The 5000-nt window shown below is 66.5% G+C and overlaps 2 non-coding genes across 2 annotated transcripts in view; both read left to right on the top strand.

Moving 5' to 3' along the window:
* Positions 1-3474: 3474 nt before the first annotated feature.
* LOC144490032 (5.8S ribosomal RNA) lies at positions 3475-3628 on the top strand. Its single transcript, XR_013497130.1, has one exon. It is a non-coding gene; the product is annotated as a 5.8S ribosomal RNA (ribosomal RNA).
* Positions 3629-4888: 1260 nt separating this feature from the next.
* The window catches only part of LOC144490036 (28S ribosomal RNA), a 3775-nt gene continuing 3663 nt past the window's right edge, over positions 4889-5000 (top strand). The window contains exon 1 of the ribosomal RNA XR_013497134.1: positions 4889-5000. This exon is cut by the window's right edge and continues 3663 nt beyond it. This is a non-coding gene — a ribosomal RNA (28S ribosomal RNA).

Raw genomic sequence — 5000 nt, 5'->3', positions numbered from 1 at the left:
CGAGAGGTGGGGGCACGCACGGCAACACGGCCGGCCTGCCTGCTTGGGACGATGCGGTCCTTTCGTTCAGCGGTTCCACGGTTTGGCCGGCGCGAGCAGATGCTTGGGGGGGAGACGGTGGCGTCAGCCACGCACTCACTCTGCTTCTGCAGTCCGGTCCACTCCGCCCGTTCTAGCTGCTCGTTTGGTCCCTCGCCCGCCAGCAGACCGTTCCGCCGACGGTGCTCCTCCTCCGCAGCGACTTCTGCCTAGCCCCTCTGCCGGGTGCGATGTCTCCGGCGTCCGCACCGATCCTCGGCATTGGTGCCGCACACGCAACGCCTGCGTCGTTGGAAGGGCTTCGCCGTTGGCGTCGCACACAGCCCTGTGGGGGTGTCTTTGCAGTCCGTCCGAGAGGTGGGGGCACGCACGGCAACACGGCCGGCCTGCCTGCTTGGGACGATGCGGTCCTTTCGTTCAGCGGTTCCACGGTTTGGCCGGCGCGAGCAGATGCTTGGGGGGAGACGGTGGCGTCAGCCACGCACTCACTCTGCTTCTGCAGTCCGGTCCACTCCGCCCGTTCTAGCTGCTCGTTTGGTCCCTCGCCCTCCAGCAGACCGTTCCGCCGACGGTGCTCCTCCTCCGCAGCGACTTCTGCCTAGCCCCTCTGCCGGGTGCGATGTCTCCGGCGTCCGCACCGATCCTCGGCACGGCGCGGGTGCGCACCTGTGGGCCGCCGCCCCGTGCTCCACGTCCGTCCGTGTGTGCCCGCTGTGGGGACCGTCTTCCTCTCGCCTGGGCGACGGCTTGCGGGCTGCGACGTGACCTTGCCACCGCCTTGCAGCATTACATCCGCAGTTGAAACGAAGAGAGCTGCTGCGGGCTTGGGTGCTTGTCCTGGCGGCTTGTCGACGGGACCACGGTGAACGGCCACTGTGTGACTCCGCAGGGAGACGTTCTGGTGCAGTCAGGGGCCTTTTTGTCTCCCGCCGCGGTGAAGCTTTGGTCGCATTCTAGTCACTCTCTCTTCAATCCCGGTACGGGGTACCTGTTCATGCTCACCATTCCTCGAGCACCCGCGTGCAGAGGGTGGGTGCGAGGTTTAAAGATTCGTGGTCCGCCTGTCGGTCCGGTCTCGTGCTGACTTGAGCGAGTGTCCTCCGCGTTCGAGAGAATGTGCCTGTCCGCGGGGGCAGCCGCGCTTGCGAGCGTTCCGCCGCGCCCCCTTCCCCAGCCCGCCGAGGTTGGGGCGTGCGGGGTCGGCTTGCGCCCGTAGCGTCGGCCTGTCCTCCGCGGCTTGCACCCGACTCAGTCCGCTGCGGCCTCGCCTCGACTCTCGAGCCTTCCGACAGACGGTGACACCAGAGAACTCTGCCTCTGGCTGTTGCGGGGCGTGACGGCGCGTGTCGGGCTCCGGCCCGTCACCCACGCCGGCACTCAACGCCTGCGAGCGCCCTGTTTCCTCCGAGAAAGGTTTTTCGCTTGATTGTCGCTCGAGTGCGTGTGCCTCCGGGGCTCACGCCGTGGTACGCGCCAGGCTGGGGCTCCACCGTCACGTCGGCGGGGGAGCGTTTAGCGCGTCCCAGGATCGGACAACCTCTCCGGGGGCCCGAGCCGAAACCCGACACGGTATAAAAGTCGTAACAAGGTTTCTGTTGGTGAACACGTTGTGAAGGATCTTTGTCGGCCGGGGGCCCGCCACCTCTCCGGGGAGGGCGGCCCGTCACTCCTTGAACGCGAAGGCTGGCGCCGGTTGGGCCAGGCAGGAGAGCCTCACGGGGGCCGGCCCCGGGGCCAGGTATCGGACAACCTCTCCGGGGGCCCGAACCGAAACCCGTAACACAGAATAAAAATCGTAACAAGGTTTCTGTTGGTGAACACGTTGTGAAGGATCTTTGTCGGCCGGGGGCCCGCCACCTCTCCGGGGAGGGCGGCCCGTCACTCCTTGAACTCGAAGGCTGCGCCGGTTGGGCCAGGCAGGAGAGCCTCACGGGGGTTGGCCCCGGGGCCGTGGCCCGTACTGACGCTGGCGCCTCCCACGCGGGTGGGAGGTCACACCGACAATTTCGCCGTACCCGTCGAACGGGCCTGGTCACCCGTACGCACGTTCCGCCGAAGCCGGGCGACGTCGATCTCGGTCCCACTCGGTTGGGCCGGCGCGCGGGCGCCGCCACCGACGAGCACGCACACGCTCGGTTGCACGCCGGCAAGTCCATGCGGGTGCCGCACACGCTACGCCTGCGCCGTTGGAAGGGCTTCGCCGTTGGCTTCGTAGGGTGTCTTTGCAGTCCGTCCGAGAGGTGGGGGCACGCACGGCAACACGGCCGGCCTGCCTGCGTGGGACGATGCGGTCCTTTCGTTCAGCGGTTCGGCGGTTTGGCCGGCGCGAGCAGACGCTCGGAGGGAGACGGTGGCGTCAGCCACGCACTCACTCCGCTTCTGCAGTCCGGTCCACTCCGCCCGTTCTAGCTGCTCGTTTGGTCCCTCGCCCGCCAGCAGACCGTTCCGCCGACGGTGCTCCTCCTCCGCAGCGACTTCTGCCTAGCCGCTCTGCCGGGTGCGATGTCACCGGCGTCCGCACCGATCCTCGGCACGGCGCGTGTGCGCACCTGTGGGCCGCCGCCCCGTGCTCCACGTCCGTCTGTGTGTGCCCGCTGTGGGGACCGTCTTCCTCTCGCCTTGGCGACGGCTTGCGGGCTGCGACGTGACCTTGCCACCGCCTTGCAGCATTACATCCGCAGTTGAAACGAAGAGAGCTGCTGCGGGCTTGGGTGCTTGTCCTGGCGGCTTGTCGACGGGACCACGGTGAACGGCCACTGTGTGACTCCGCAGGGAGACGTTCTGGTGCAGTCAGGGGCCTTTTTGTCTCCCGCCGCGGTGAAGCTTTGGTCGCATTCTAGTCACTCTCTTCAAAGCCCGGTGAGGGGTACCTGTTCATGCTCACCATTCCTCCGGCACCCGTGTGCGGAGGGTGGGTGCGAGGTTTAAAGATTCGTTGTCCGCCTGTCGGTCCGGTCTGGTCTCGTGCTGACTTGAGCGAGCGTCCACCGCGTTCGAGAGAATGTGCCTGTCCGCGGGGGCAGCCGCGCTTGCGAGCGTTCCGCCGCGCCCCCTTCCCCAGCCCGCCGAGGTTGGGGCGTGCGGGGTCGGCTTGCGCCCGTAGCGTCGGCCTGTCCTCCGCGGCTTGCACCCGACTCAGTCCGCTGCGGCCTCGCCTCGACTCTCGAGCCTACCGCCAGACGGTGACACCAGAGAACTCTGCCTCTGGCTGTTGCGGGGCGTGACGGCGCGTGGCGGGCCCCGGCCCCTCACCCACGCCGGCACTCAACGCCTGCGAGCGCCCTGATTCCTCCTTTTTTTCGCTTGATTGTCGCTCGAGTGCGTGCGCCTCCGGGCTCACGCCGTGGTACGCGCCAGGCTGGGGCTCCACCGTCACGTCGGCGGGGGAGCGTTTTGCGCGTCCCAGGATCGGGCAACCGATCCGAAACCCGATACAACTTTTAGCGGTGGATCACTCGGCTCGTGCGTCGATGAAGAACGCAGCTAGCTGCGAGAATTAATGTGAATTGCAGGACACATTGATCATCGACACTTTGAACGCACTTTGCGGCCCCGGGTTCCTCCCGGGGCTACGTCTGTCTGAGGGTCGCTTGACAATCAATCGCACTTCGCGCGCATCCGTGCGCCGAAGAGCGCGGCTGGGGTGTCGCAGAGGTGCCGTCCTCTCTGTCCCCCTAAGTGCAGACCCAGAGTAATCCGCGTCGGAGAGCTTGACCTCTTGGGTGCCGGCGTCCGCCTCCGGGCTCGTCGGCACTGCCCGCTCCCGCACTGGCCCAGCCACCTCGGGGTCGCCGGCACGGCTGTCATCGGGTTGCCAGAGAGAGAGAACGTGACTGCCTCGCTGCCGGGACCGTGTGTGCCTTCCGTTAGGCTCGGGCCAGGGGGGTTGACTCTCTGTTGATGTGTGTGTGTGGCTCGTCCACGGGAAGGATCCGCAAGAGTTGGCTCGGTTGGGTGCTCCGGCACAGAGAGTGAGAGAGTGGAGTGACTGTCCGCTGGACGTCTCCGGACACGTTGCCTCGCGTGGTCCGTGCTCGGTTGCCTGCCGGTGGGTTGCCGTGGCCGTTCAGTGCCGTCGCGTGGAGGACGGCAGCTTGACGCGTGTGACGCTTGATGCCTGGATCGGTGCTCGGTCGTGCCGTGCTTTTCTTCCCTCTGTTGCGCGTGCGAGTGCTTGCATTTTTGTCGTGGGAATCCGTGGCGGTTGGGTGTCGTTGCTTGTGTTGCGCTGGAGCTGCGGCTCCTTCCACACTCCGCAGCCCACCCTCTGCCGTTGCGGTTCTGGGGCAATGTGCCTGCGCCCGCGTTCAACGTGTGCCTTGGGTTCGAATCGTCGCAGAGCCGACTTGGCCGTGTGGTCCTCGCTCCGGTGTCTCCCCGTGTCCTGCTGCCGCCGAAGTCTTCTACGTGAAAGGTGCTGTCCTGGCCGCGGCGTGGCCACCCGCCGCTTGCAGCCCGTGCGCTCCGCCGCCCGGCTTCGTCCTTGGCGTCTGGCCTTTCGCTCCGGCAGGCTGTGTGTCCCACGGCCCTGCTTTTCTCTCGCTCGATACCGCCGTCGCACCGCGACCCCGCCAGCAGCACTGCTTTCCGTTACCGTGGAGGTGGGCGCACGCCTCGCCGCAAACGATTCTCTGGAACAGTTGACGTGCCGAGCCCGGTCCGGCGCCGAGTGCGAGGGGGCACGCAGCGCTCGCAGTACCGTGTGCGTTCCGTGTGTGTCCGTGCCTGTGCATCCGCTGCGCAGCACGGCGCGCACTTGCGAGCACGCGTACGTGTGTGTGTCTGTGTGTGCGCCCGAAGCGCGTGGAGGCGCCGACGACCGGCCGGCCAGAGCACTCGTTGCTGCCTACGACCTCAGATCAGACGTGTCAACCCGCTGAATTTAAGCATATTACTAAGCGGAGGAAAAGAAACTAACAAGGATTCCCCTAGTAACTGCGAGTGAAGAGGGAAGAGCCCAG

Source organism: Mustelus asterias, unplaced genomic scaffold, assembly GCF_964213995.1.
Source record: "Mustelus asterias unplaced genomic scaffold, sMusAst1.hap1.1 HAP1_SCAFFOLD_2799, whole genome shotgun sequence".
Classification (NCBI taxonomy): domain Eukaryota; kingdom Metazoa; phylum Chordata; class Chondrichthyes; order Carcharhiniformes; family Triakidae; genus Mustelus; species Mustelus asterias.
This window is presented reverse-complemented; position numbering and strand designations above follow the sequence as displayed.